General features: G+C 40.5%; 1 protein-coding gene across 3 annotated transcripts in view; it reads left to right on the top strand.

Moving 5' to 3' along the window:
- The window catches only part of LOC134533084 (disheveled-associated activator of morphogenesis 1), a 271,265-nt gene that overhangs the window by 96,109 nt on the left and 160,136 nt on the right, over window positions 1–15,020 (top strand). For all 3 annotated transcript variants that reach the window (XM_063370323.1, XM_063370321.1, XM_063370322.1), the window contains exon 2: window positions 722–773. The gene's annotated coding sequence lies outside the window, so the exon portion shown is untranslated. The remainder of the gene's footprint in view (window positions 1–721; window positions 774–15,020) is intronic.

The following is a 15,020-nucleotide window of genomic DNA, read 5'->3' as shown; positions in this document are numbered from 1 at the left end:
GATAAATAATTTTTAAATAGCGTTTAAAACGGTATGCTGAAAGATTATGCTAATTTTGATACAACAGTACCAGTAATCAAAATGTTTTCCTAGAATGTTTCAATAAAATATACACTGTAGTGACATTTTCTGTGTTTTTCTATAAATTATATTTACACTCGAGTTAATATTTAGTAAATAAAATACAAACGTTATTGGGACTGAGGCAGTATTTAAAATTAGTTATGAATAACATGTCTAAAAATGTTAGTTTTAATACTATTGGATGTAGATTGTTAGTAGTGTACAACGCGTCGACGTGATCTTAACGGATATAATTTTTTTAATGATTTCAGATTTTGAAGGCTTGAATACTAAATACTAGGTTGTGTTCATCTAAAGCGCCTTGCACGCCATTTGTTTATTGGAAATAACGATAATTTTTATGTAAGCACAGTGCCATATACGATTAAGATTATTTAAAGTTATATGTTTTGTTAATTAAATAAGACTTCTTAGACCCCAGTCAGCAAAGTTGTAACTTGGCTTGCATATAATTAAAAAAGTTTTGTAAACAGTAAGTTTACTGTTATTTTAGTCAAATATACAAATAATGCTTAAAAGTGTTTTACGTGGCATAAGGTTACATTATGCCATTTGAACATAGTCTTAACGATAGTATGATACTTTATATCGTGGAGATGGAATTTTAATTTGGTTTCTGGTGTTATTTTTTTTTCAGACGTGCTGGACGTAGTTACTGACATAATGGTCTTCCTTCTGTATTCATTAAGGTGAGTGAGAAAAAATCTCATATTATAGTTTATTATTAAGTATTGGTGTACGTTAATTTGTAGCTGTAAATCTAAAATGTTATGCGGCGTTTATATTCATATTTACGTGTCCTAACGAGGTGAGATTAATGTACAAAAAAAAAAACCACTTCCAATGTGTGGTCGCCATATTGACACGTGTCGAAGAGGTGACTGGCAGGGGTTTTGCAGGCCACGAAGTCAGAAAAAAAAAAACAGTTGAACGAAAATTGAGATGCTTAAAATACTTATCACATCAGTTACGGTACGAAATGAAGGCAACAAAGCTTAATTTTAGGGTTCAAACTAAGCGTTTATTTTAAATTATATATTTTTAAATACCAAAATGAAAAAGGTATCGAGTTTACATCAGTTGAAAAAAACTCTTATAATTCCGATACGTAGTCCTTATGGGCTGGCTAAATGATTTCAATTAAAGAACGTTACGTTAAAAACATTGCGGCACTAGGACGCAAGCGCCAAGGATGAAACTCGACCAGTGGCGTAGCCAGGATTTGTGTATGGGGGGTGTTAAGAAGCATGGGGCCCCCCCTCCAGTATTAAAGCGAGGGGTCCGGGGTTCCTTCCCCCGGGAAAATTAGGCTTTTAAGGTGTAAAATAGTGCTATTTTAGCAGTTTTCGGTACTTAAATTTAAATATTGTAATGGTAAATTTTTTTATTAATTTTAATATGAAATTTGTTTGAGTGATGAATGAGAAATTAATTAAAGATTTGGTGCTAAGGCAGGGGGGCGGGGGTTGAACCACTAACCCCCCCCCCCCACTACTGGCTACGCCCCTGAACTCAACAAATAAACGACTCGACGCGCGGGACACGTGATTGGCGGCACGTGTCTGACCTTCGCCCCCTGTGTCTCCACCGGGCCGGAGCTCGGCGGGGTCGACGACCCCTCGCGGCCGCGACATGGCGCCATTGGCTGGGGGTTGACGGCGCGGGGTTCGCTCGCGTGGCTGCGCGGGTGGATCAGGTTACCCCCGCCCGGTCCCGAACCATGTTCGTTGGAGCTCCGAGGGTCCCAGCCAGGGGCTTAGCCAGGGGGGGTGGGTGGTGGTTATGGGTTCAACCCCCCCCCCCCACCCTTAGCCACAAATCTTTAATTAATTTCTTATTCATCACTCAAACAAATTTCATATTAAAATTAATAAAAAAAATTACCATTACAATATTTAAATTTAAGAACCGAAAACTGCTAAAATAGCACTATTTTACTAATTAAAATCCAAATTTTCCCGGGGGAGGACCCCCCCCCCACCCCCCGCTTTAATACGGGGAGGCCATGCTTCTTAACACCCCCCATGCACAAATCCTGGCTACGCCACTGGTCCCAGCCCCAGTTGAACGCATTCAAAGCCGTTGGCTCGCGAAATCACGTTACGCGTTGAACCGTTTACGAAGGCGAGATTCAACTGCTGCAGCGTTGATTTAGAAACGTACGGTAGCTGAAAAAAATTAATTAAAAGAAGTAGGTTCCTAACCTTCCCCCCCTCCCTCCTTGTGACACCTTTTGGATTTTGAAAGTTTTGAGACCCGACCGTTGAAACTGTCCGTTGGCTGCGTGAGCGGGTACAATAAATTTTATCTCCGCCCCTTTCACAAAGCCGTAGGCATGCGCACACCTTATCGAGTTGGAGAACGCAACTATGGACGAACCACGAGGTCACCATGCGATATGTGCTGGGAACTCGACCAGTAAAGCACTGGACTGTCGTAATTTGTGGTGTGGGTCTCCCAACGAGATGGATTCGAACGTGGTCTTAACTTTGTCAGCAGTAATCACTAATCAGTTTGTACGCCATAACACTGCGTTTGAACAGAATAAGTCACATTTTCTAATCTCTATAGGGAAAATGAATACAAGTCACAACTTGACTTAACTCTCTTTTTCCTGGCAGCCTATATAAATCGCTGTTAGTGCTTGTGTTGTGTTTTGTTGTGTTCTTACGTACGCACCACTTATTTTGAAACATACTGAATGTAAGTAAGAAAAGATATAAAATTCTGTCTGTGAACCTTAGTCACTTTTCAGTAGCAGGCGAGAGTTCCAAGGTCTTATTTGGGGATGGTATGACGATCAGTGACGTATATATTGAACATGTATAATGTGTGAATGTCTTAAAGTAATATTTACCGAAGATGACTTACATGCATCTGGTAGCAAAAATGCACTCTTCGTACATCTTGCACGCAAATAGCTTCGTGTCTGTAAATATGAAAACGGAACACTTTAAATCAGTTCTGGAACACCTAATATTAATTTACTATGAAATATATTTGTACTAGCTGCAGTACCCGGCTTTGCCCGGGCTGAACACCGGGTGATATATTGTCCGCGAGTTACAGCAAAATGGATAGTGGTGGACATTAAGAAATGACACACAATTACTGTTTGTGTATTTGTGACCTATGGTTATCTGTTTACCCATGGCGATCGGTTGAAAGGTTTAGAAGTTGATGCGCTACAGCGCCATCTAGCGGCGAGTTACAAAAAAATGGTTAGCATAAAAACCTTCTCCATGATAAAAACACTTCGATGTGCCAACTTTCATGGCGATCGGTCAAACGGTGAGTTTATCGACGTCATACATGCCAACATCCAATTATATATTATTATATTTCGAAAATTTGGGGCTTTCACTTTTGTGGTTGGGGGGGGGGGGGGGGGGGGGGTTGGCTGTTCAGGACCTCGAATGGTTTGGAACACTCCATCTCGAAAGAATAGATATTTGAAGTTCCTGAAATTGTCGAAATTTTGGGGCTTTGTTCCCAGAGGGGGGCGGGGGGTTCGAGGACCCTGAATGGCTCGAAAACACTTAAAATCGAAAGAGATATATTTTAAAAAATTTTTATACTTTCGAAATTTTGGGGCTTCAACCACCTATGTGGTGGGGGGGGGGGGGGGGGGGGGAGGGTGTTATGTTGGGGACCCCGAATGGCTCGGAAACACTCCAAATCGAAAGAGATATAAAGGAATATAAGAATGTAGGCATTTACTGTACTCCTATCTACCATAATAACAATATTGACAAATAGAAAGCTTATTACCTACCTATGAATAATTATCTAAATAAATAAATAAATAACTTTTTTTTTTAAGAATTTACGTACATACATAATAATATACTTCAAAGTATAAACACCAAAAAAAAACTAACGATGTTTGTGAAACTATTTTTATTTGTCATAATGTTTAAAACATTTGTAGGATTTGTTTATATGTAAAACTGTGGTGGCAATATTCCGCTTATCCAAAGGAGTATAGAAATCAATAGAGATATCACTCCCTGTACACACCACAAATCTTTGAATTAAGTAAAATAAAAAAAAAGTCCAAAATGAAACAAAAAGCATAAATAACAACTAATTTGATAAAAAAAATTATACAACTGGAATGACAATGTTAACATTCGCCTGCAATTTAATATAAGTAGGTAGGTAAGAATATATATATATAAGAAATTAAATTAAATTAAAACATACATAAATAAAATTATCTCACACTCAACCAAACATAATGTTTAATATGAAATAAAGGAAGATGGCAATTACACGTAACTATTCTAATTAATAAAAAAAATCAACTTTCCTGAAATAGTAAAATTAAAATTTTTCAACAATATATTACATAATTGATAAATATTTCTGGTCTTCGGTCTCAGCAGCCCTAAGACTCTTGACGCTCAGCAGATAAATTATAAACACTAAACCAAACTCCTTGCAAATAAGTAGGTACTGTAAAAAATAATAACAATATTGACAAATAGAAAATATTAGTAGGTCCTACCTATCTATGAATAAATTTCGAAGAAATTTAAAAGTTTAAGAATTTATGTACCTACATAACATTAAACTTGAAACTATCCACACAATAAAAACCTAAGAATTTTAGTGAAACTAATTTTTTTTATTTGTCATAATACCTAAAATACGTGTGTTTCCAAAATGAAACAAAGTATTATAAATAATGACCAATTTGACAAAAAAAAATTGTACAACTCGAATAACATTGAAAACATACACGTTAAATTTAAAATAATTATGAGTGCCCTAGGTAGGGAGAAAAAATATATATAGAAGAAATTAAATTTAAAAAATGGGTGCGTGTACTTAGGTACGCGAATGAAAAGTTATACTTCTTTGGCATCATTAAAAAATAGTTTTTAATTGCATGCAAAAATATTGCGTGGAGTCCCTCCTCGTGGAAGAAGTGAAACTTCGTAATGTGGAAATGAAAATAGGAATGGGTAGAAATTGATTTTTAGTGAAATCATATTGTATCAAATCAAACTAAAAAATAAAAATAAAGGAAATAAATTTGTAACGATTCATAGATAGATCTTCAGAGAGAGCGAGACACCTATTGAATGTCTGTAAAACTAACTTTTTTATGAGAGCAGATTTTCATGAAATAAATCATGAAACCATTCAACGATAAAAGCTGTTTATTTAAGTAAGCGGACGGGTTCGCCCCAAGGAGAAAATTGACGCGGCGAGACCTCGTGGACATAGAGAAATGACACACACTCACTATTTATGTGTCTATGAAACATTATTTTTTTCTGCAATTTAAATTGTAATATACAAAAACGGTATTGAAAATTGAAACAAATATGGCGACACTACAAACTGTCAAGATCTTTATTTTTTTCTTACTCTCTACTTAGTTCCTTACAATAGCAAAACGTAACGCAATGGCTTGAAAGCTATTGCTCGGCATACATAGAGGAATGACACTAACAGTGTGTATATATATGACACACATTACATAAAATTAAGATATAATTTTTTTAACCCGTTTAAAATTTATATTTTTAGACAAAATATAGCCTATGTCCATCCCCAGGATATAATCTATCTCCTTACCAAATTTCATTACGATCCGTTCAGCCGTTCAGTCGGGAAAAGGTAACAAACAGACAGACAGACAGACAGAGTTACTTTCGCATTTATAATATTAGTAAGGATGCAGCTCAGCCATATAATGCGTGTAATGAAGCTCTTGGACCCAAGTAGCGTACATCGGTTTCGAAGGGTTGTAGTAAACCGAATGTAAAAAAAAAAATTATACACCCATTGAAAAATAATCCTAGTTTTTCAGTAAGGACCTTGATGGCGTTTCGTCAAACTTGGCCATTAAAGTCTTAATTTACAGTAGGGGTATTCGTAAATTTTTAAAAATGAGGAGCCTTTAATTTATTTTATTATTATTTGCTTATTTTTTTTGTATTTAAATATATTAACTCTTCTTTTATCCCTTAAAAATAACGTAAGATATAGAGTGGATGTATTGGCCTGTATTTTATCGTGAATCTCAATACACTTCCGAAATAGTTTCACATGTCTTTAGCCTTCCCCATACACTAATATAAATTATGGACGCGCAGTACTTGTTGAGTGTTGCACAGTAGGTGTTTTCTCCTTACATATTTTAGTATAGAATTGAAAATCCAGTATTTGACCATGGTTAAATGCGTTCAAATTACCAAGCGTGAAATTTTTTCACTTGTTCAGTGTTCCACCAGTAAAGTGAATCTTCAGATGTAGAAAATTAGCTTGCGTATTTTCGTAAAATAATTATAAAAAAAGGTACTGTGTGGGTGGGCTTTTAGCAGAGAGAAATAACTCGCAGGCGCCGGTATTTCTTGATCGTGATGTGAAATGATGACCGTGGCCGGAGCGGAGATGACAATGACCGCCGCGTTTCACATTCGTTCGCGACTTTCCCCGAGCGGACCGCTTGGCCCCGGCAGCCTCTCTCTCTTCGCGGATCTGCGCTGGACCACTCCCACAGTCGGCACTGTGTCCCGGCTCACACATGTATTGATCAGGGGCGCTCTGCCAAGGGATTACTGTGCTCCCCCCTCTCCATTCGTTCATTCCTGGCTCCCGCCTTGCGTTATTTATCCCCCTCCCTTCCTCCTCCCCTCCTTCTTTTCCTGTATTGTCGTTCCCTCCAGGCGCCACACACAAGTTTCTCTCGCCTGGTTGTACTTCATCCATGCAGGTTTCTCCGATCAAGAGCGACAGGTTAACGAGCTAACATGGGTGGTTATCACGCGTCCCTGATTTACATACCGCCTTTAAGAATTGTGCTCGCCGTTAATGTATGGGGGGATATCGTATGAAATAATGCCACTTCTCTAACGAATAACTTAAAGTTTCTGAAGGACTATTCACTATTATTTAAATTTGGTATGGAGCTTTGCGTTTATAATTTGTAAAACATTTTACAAATTTTTGTGATCTTTTTTTTAAAGGAAGGGATATTTTTGCAACCTCTGTACATAATAAGTATTGTTTAATACAATACGGGTTTAAAATGTAAACTTATTATGTCTGTATTAAAAAAAAATTTCTAGTGGTTTGACTGTTGCTAATGAGCGAAGTCTGACTAGAGGGAATAATTAATGGAAAAAAATTAGATTCCGTTATGTCTTCAAAAACACACGTATTAAAAATATTTTATTGCTTTTGAGGTTGATCAAATGTTTTGATTAATGTTTAATAACATAACAATGTAAAATCTGCAGTTTGGCATCACAATTCATCAGGTATTTAAAACAGGGGTTGACAACGTTTTCGGTATGTGATGTAGCAGGGTTCTCATATTCTGAAAAGTCAGGGAATTTGAAAATTGTGTTTAATAGCATTGTCATACACTGTAAAGTTATGTCTGCAGGATCTGTTTTAATTAGTACAGCTGTAGGATTGGTGGAAGCTGGATTGTCTTTATTTATTTCAGCCAATTGCAAAATACGTAAATTATTTAAAAAAAATAGTCTGGGAAAATTGCAATTTTAGTCCTGGAAAGTCACGGAAACGTCAGGGAAATTTTCCTACAAATTTGTGTGGACATACTGTGTAAGAAATTAAATTTTCATCAAATTTCTTTACAAAATTACTTATCTGCATTTGAATAATAATCATGGTGAAACGTTATTTTTTTGCTGAAACCCATTCAAGAATGCCATATGCAAGAAATTTGTTGCTTTGAAGTTGAAAAGCGCAATGGCTAAGTTATTGTATGAACCACGAATCATCGCACTTTTCTGAGAGGTAACTATCAGCGTTTTTAGTTCGACAGCGGAATATTGTTACATCATTTCTCAGAAAATACTGGTTTATATTGTTTCATACAGGTTTGACAGTTTTAATCTTACAGTTTCGTTATACACAGTGTTTTAAGTTTCTAATAAATTTCACTGTAGTTAAGGAATGCTTCATTTTGTAAGTAGTAGTTTACTCATTTTTGACGTGACAACGTCTAATAAATCGATGAACGCCGGCTGCACGCACGAAAAAGTGTCCCGTTACGCACATTGTCCCGTTTCGCTGTGTCCCTTTATGCTCATTTTATATTGCTCTTTGCTAACCTGAACCTCCTAGCATTGCGACCAAGTCCGTGGCGTAATTCTGTTTTCATGCATTTCAATGTAACATTTTCATTGCTCCTTGCTAACCCGTTCCTCCTAGCATTGCTGCAGAGTCCGTGGCGCAAATATATTATTTTTGACTGCATCTTGGTGTTGGGTAAGCCATTTTCCTTCACATCATCCTTGAAACACTCCCATTCGTTTCCTACTTTTCCGATCATCGTCCTATCCTTATCAGAATAACACAGATTGGAAGAAGTTAAATAGCAAACATGTATAAAAGTTATAGTTAAAATAATCTCTTCGTTAAAGTAATAAACATATTTAAATTAATGAGTGCAAATAAAAGTAAATTTATCAATTACATTGTATAGATTTCATTTCACTCCTTCTTTGTATCCATACAAAATAGTGATAATTCAATAAAAATTATTCTATTTTATTAATAAAAGTATGCAATCATTTCATCAATGTTTTGTTATGACGTTGTCACGTTAAACTATCGTCCGTAAACCGACTTTACAGACAACCAATTTTTTATTTTAGTGTTCAGTGTTTACCAATAATAAATTAAACTCGAATTTATAAGCCTGCATTGAAAAACAGGTATTTTTGTTATTAAATGCTAATACGTGTTTAGTTCGCGTACTTGAATTCGAATGCTATTTTTTCAATTTCCTTATTTTTTCAATCCATTCGTAATTATTATATTTAGATTTAATGTTGGTTTTTATTAGTGAAAGTAATAAATTGTATTTATTCTTCCATTAAATGTATGGCGAGGTGGCCAGCGCCTTAGCTATGTCACGTAAAATGTAAATGTTCGTTCGTTCAAAATCTTTTAATCTGACATTCTTCACCGATTGCTTAGAAATTTTGCAGTCGAATACGCGCGGGTTGTTATATACCTATGCCACACACGTGACAGGTAAAACGGTAGATAAAATATATAGGTAAAATATATATAAAGGTTTGTTTGTTCGTCTTCTGTTTTGTAATTATAAAGATATAGTTAGGAAGATATATATATATATATATATATATATATATATATATATATATATATATATATATATAAAGCTATAGCAAGATAGAGAGGGAGATAAACAGAGAGATATATATAGAGAGAGCGAGGGATATATATAGAGATGAAGAAAGATTTAGAGATATTGGTAGAAACAGACACACAGAGAGTAATTTGGATTTTGTACGTGTGTATCAACTTAAAAAAAATTACAAAAAAAAATGAGAGGCATAGCAATGCAGGCCAGGAATCAACTGGTTTCCAAAAGATTTTGTCCATTACAATGTTTTCATTCGCTTTTAACCACAAAGTTAATAATTCCGAAACACAACACTAAATGCAAATGCATAGAAATGGAGTCTAAAGAGATCGTCTGCAAAGAGCAAACAAGACTCTGAAGCGTGACAATGCATTCCTTTTTTTTTTTTTTTTTTTTTTTTTTTGGAGACGGTACCCTTCACGTTTATATTATTCGTTTCAGCAAGTTTTGTACAGTGAGTTATTGTTAGATACCTGCAAAATTCGCGGATTCATTCGGTGATAGGCTAGAATTCAAACACTTAATACCTCTTGGATAATTTTGCTATTGACTTACTGTTCATCTGGACGAATCTCAACCAGTTATAAACCCTCAACCAAAGAAAGGAACGAATCACAGACAAACCAGCTGAGACGACTTACAAGTCGGCAGCCAATGAACTCTTTGCCCGAGTGTGCAGGGGTATGTGCAGTCTATCCTGAAGGCCCATCGAAACCGCGAATTTTTGCAGGTCTCTAGTTATTGTACGTAAGTTCGTGACGATTATTTGCAAATGACCTCGCCACAGCTTATTTGCTCCTTGTTTTTTCCCCGTACCTCGGAAGGGCAGGGAGCCTTGAAGCGCCCTTACTACCAGGGGTAGTTGGTTGGTTGAAGGTTGTCGGCGGGAAGCGTTGCAGGGACCTGGAGGGAGCGAAGGGCTTGTCGGCGCGCGTCAGTTGGGCAGCTTCCTCCCCAACCCCCCGACGCCGCGCAACGGTGTCGTGTTCGCCGTCGACCGCCCGCGAGGAAACCCTCACGTGCGGGAGGGGGGGGGGGGGGGGCCCTGGGCGTGGGGTGCGAGGGGTCGAGGGGTCGAGGAACCCGATACCATCGCGACCCTTCAAGTGCGAGAAGCCTAAGATGTCCATCAAGTTCTGCCCCTGCCCGAACACGCCCGAATATTCACCTTCGGCCAACCTCGGGATTTGTTTTATTTATTGCGCAGGAAAAATTAATTCAAATATTAAAAGTGGTCGGTTAGGTTAGCTACATTTAAAACACTTTAAAACACCATGGACGGTTAGTTAGGTTAGTATAGCTACATTAAAATAAACAGAGAAATATAAATAAATATATAAATAAACCCGAGGTTGGCCGAAGGTGAATATTCGGGCGTGTTCGGGCAGGGACAGAACTTGTACATCTTAACAAGAGTCAGATTCATTTGCAACTACTAGGCAACTATTTCACCAGTTGCGTTGCAGTTGCGTTGCGCCGGTGTACGAAGGGCCTTAGGCTTCCCCTTCAAGTGCCCGGGCCGCTTGCTTTCCCCACGGCCAGGGGCGATTCGGTCATCGGATTATAAACCGAGCAGGGCGGGTTGCAGTTTCTGTATCACGTGATCATGTACGTACGCAGACTGTGTGTGTCAGACCGTAGAAGCTAGGCTGCAGGTTCGTTCCGGGAAAAAAAAGTAAGTGGAAATATTTAACGACTTATTGTCTCATTTAAAGTTGGATTTGGACAATTTTTTTAAACGGCAAATAATAACGTTTTTTTTAGATGGAGCACGAGGCTTCTAGAAGACTTTTAATGAATTGGTTCCACAATCAACGCTAAACTTGTCCCTGTCATAAAAATGTTTTCTTGAAATAATTGATGATAGCATCATTTTTATGCATTCTTATGTCCTATTACTTACATTTCTTTAAAATATAGATCATTTTACGATTATAACAAGTTTTACAGTGGTTGTAGTATTTTTTTTTAATTATCCAGCACTTTGTATTCCGGAATTAAAAACTGTTCAAGTTATCCGAGTGGGGTCTGTTTAATAATGCGCTGAGGGTGAATGAATAGTTTCCTTATTCATTGTAAAACTGTATTTTAGGAGAGTGAAAAGGGCTAAGATGCGTGTTTTCAGAATAATTTTTAGGTATGAAACGCCTGGTACTGAGTTTGAAAGCACCTACGGGCTTGCATTAAACCTTTTATCTTCATTTCTCCGCCATATGATGCTTTGGTTCCCACTCGAATATCACAGTTGCTCTATGCACGACGAGAAGACTGCGCGCCAGTCCACAGCCTAGCGTTTAGAGGCGATACCGCGCTGGAAAAACCAGCGAGCGTCGCACCTCACTAACGTAGATAATGAACCTGACTATGCTTGGATACATTCATAAAATACTTTATCTCGAATTAAAAAAGTTGTTCAGCTCGAACTTAAATAAGTATATTACTAACGTTGGTAACCTGCAGGCGAAGCTAGTCGGCAGAAATAATAATTCTATACCATGCATAGGTTCACGAATACTACTACACACACGTATACTATACATCAACAGTATTTTTTTAAAGTAGTATTTCTTCATTTAGTGATTCCTTTGTTAATGGGGCTGTACAAAATTTAAATGAAAAAAAGTTTTAGTTATTTCCACCATCTATGTTTTCTATATTTGCTACTTCTCACAAGTTCATTAATTACTTACCTTTAATGATCCGTATTTTGAACAATATTTAGAACTCTTGATTAATTATGAGTTTTTTTTTTTGCCGGTGGTAAATAACGTCACGCTTCTTTTTTTTTACTATCGATGTCGTATTGACGGTTTTTGAAAGTATAGTTTTGCCACTGTTGTCAGTGTCCGTTAACGGCCGTGCTGCTTTGAAAGCGACAGTTGGCAGATGGGAGAACCGTCGAGATCGGGCCCAAGTGAAATGCCACAGGCTATACCCGGGTGTTGTCCCGGCAGATGGGAGAACCGTCGAGATCGGGCCCAAGTGAAACGCCACAGGCTATACCCGGGTGTTGTCCCGGCAGATGGGAGAACCGTCGAGATCGGGCTTAAGTGAAACGCCACAGGCTATACCCGGGTGTTGTCCCGGCAGATGGGAGAACCGTCGAGATCGGGCCCAAGTGAAACGCCACAGGCTATACCCGGGTGTTGTCCCGGCAGATGGGAGAACCGTCGAGATCGGGCCCAAGTGAAACGCCACAGGCTATACCCGGGTGTTGTCCCGGCAGATGGGAGAACCGTCGAGATCGGGCCCAAGTGAAACGCCACAGGCTATACCCGGGTGTTGTCCCGGCAGATGGGAGAACCGTCGAGATCGGGCCCAAGTGAAACGCCACAGGCTATACCCGGGTGTTGTCCCGGCAGATGGGAGAACCGTCGAGATCGGGCCCAAGTGAAACGCCACAGGCTATACCCGGGTGTTGTCCCGGCAGATGGGAGAACCGTCGAGATCGGGCCCAAGTGAAACGCCACAGGCTATACCCGGGTGTTGTCCCGGCAGATGGGAGAACCGTCGAGATCGGGCCCAAGTGAAACGCCACAGGCTATACCCGGGTGTTGTCCCGGCAGATGGGAGAACCGTCGAGATCGGGCCCAAGTGAAACGCCACAGGCTATACCCGGGTGTTGTCCCGGCAGATGGGAGAACCGTCGAGATCGGGCCCAAGTGAAACGCCACAGGCTATACCCGGGTGTTGTCCCGGCAGATGGGAGAACCGTCGAGATCGGGCCCAAGTGAAACGCCACAGGCTATACCCGGGTGTTGTCCCGGCAGATGGGAGAACCGTCGAGATCGGGCCCAAGTGAAACGCCACAGGCTATACCCGGGTGTTGTCCCGGCAGATGGGAGAACCGTCGAGATCGGGCCCAAGTGAAACGCCACAGGCTATACCCGGGTGTTGTCCCGGCAGATGGGAGAACCGTCGAGATCGGGCCCAAGTGAAACGCCACAGGCTATACCCGGGTGTTGTCCCGGCAGATGGGAGAACCGTCGAGATCGGGCCCAAGTGAAACGCCACAGGCTATACCCGGGTGTTGTCCCGGCAGATGGGAGAACCGTCGAGATCGGGCCCAAGTGAAACGCCACAGGCTATACCCGGGTGTTGTCCCGGCAGATGGGAGAACCGTCGAGATCGGGCCCAAGTGAAACGCCACAGGCTATACCCGGGTGTTGTCCCGGCAGATGGGAGAACCGTCGAGATCGGGCCCAAGTGAAACGCCACAGGCTATACCCGGGTGTTGTCCCGGCAGATGGGAGAACCGTCGAGATCGGGCCCAAGTGAAACGCCACAGGCTATACCCGGGTGTTGTCCCGGCAGATGGGAGAACCGTCGAGATCGGGCCCAAGTGAAACGCCACAGGCTATACCCGGGTGTTGTCCCGGCAGATGGGAGAACCGTCGAGATCGGGCCCAAGTGAAACGCCACAGGCTATACCCGGGTGTTGTCCCGGCAGATGGGAGAACCGTCGAGATCGGGCCCAAGTGAAACGCCACAGGCTATACCCGGCGGACCGAGGCGTAGCTCGAGTGGGCCGGGCAGGTGTTTGTTGCGCGCGGAGCTCTGCCGTTAGAACAGGGGTCGCGCGCGTGCGTTGGCTTCAGAGCCCCGAGCTGGGGTCGCACGCGCCGTCATATGTTCTCCAGCAAGGGCTATTCCTGTTCAACTTTACTCTGTACCGCTCTTGCATTCGTCCTGTCGCAAATATTTTCAAGACAGATTCACTGGGTTTTGTATAATTGCTGCGAAAGTCTCGCAAGTGATGGTGTTTACGGACATTTGCGCGACCTTTTACTGACATTATGTAACACCAAGTAAACATCAGTGGAAAATATTTGTGAAAGAACAAAAAATAAAACAGATAAAGTATGTATTATATTTACATTGATAGCTCTTTAACTACTAGTAATGTCGTGAGAAAAAAAAACCATTGCGTGTGTGACCCCACCTTAAGGTTTATTCAAATCGTTTGCGTGATGGTTGAAATTTGTAGTTTGGAAGAGCAATTCGTAAGTTACATAGTTAATATTTGGATTTTTCCATAAACAGAAGGAGTTGTTAACTAATGAAATATAATAAACAGTACAAAATTTGATAGCTTAAGTTGGTTTAATCATTCAAAGTAACTTTTTGGTGTGTTTTGTGATTCAAATCATGCAGCCAGTAAAATGCTCCAGCCACAATCGCGACTTAATGGATGCGACGCGAAAAATGATTTCCAAATCTATTCACGTTCGTCACGTCTTTTGACGTCGGTTCCGACAAAATTCGTGGGCGCGACAGACGTTAACGATTAGAAAGATTTCCCTTTTTCCATAGCTTATTGGGCGTGCACAAGTGTGCTACAGTGCAAACATGTCATCGAGCACCCCACTCCCGAGCACCGCGCTCTTCCTCCTGACGCGCGTCCCAGTTATGATCTTTACAGTTGCTTCGTTGCCCTCTTGAGCGTTACACTTTCTTTAAGAGCTCCTCGACATCATCGCCTTGACTTGCTACTCTGCCGTCTATGGAGAAGTTTTCACTTCAAAAAGTTGAACTTTCCGTTTTCCACCGCGAACTGACCTTTACGCGCCAGTGCAGGTCGACACACAATGTGGCGACATCCGTGTTGGCGCGGTGCCCCAGTGTCCAACTCCCCCCCCCCCTCTGTGTTACCCGGTATCCCGTGCACGGGCTTGCTTGCTTGGCTCGCGTCGCACGCAGATGAAACGCGCCCGGAAAACTTAATTCCCCCAACGGGGAGCTCCTGGCGCCGCTGGTGGTAGGCAACCCTTCG

Source organism: Bacillus rossius, chromosome 6, assembly GCF_032445375.1.
Source record: "Bacillus rossius redtenbacheri isolate Brsri chromosome 6, Brsri_v3, whole genome shotgun sequence".
NCBI lineage: Eukaryota > Metazoa > Arthropoda > Insecta > Phasmatodea > Bacillidae > Bacillus > Bacillus rossius.
The sequence above is the reverse complement of the archived record's forward strand: the minus strand, read 5'-3'. Positions and strand labels throughout refer to the sequence as shown.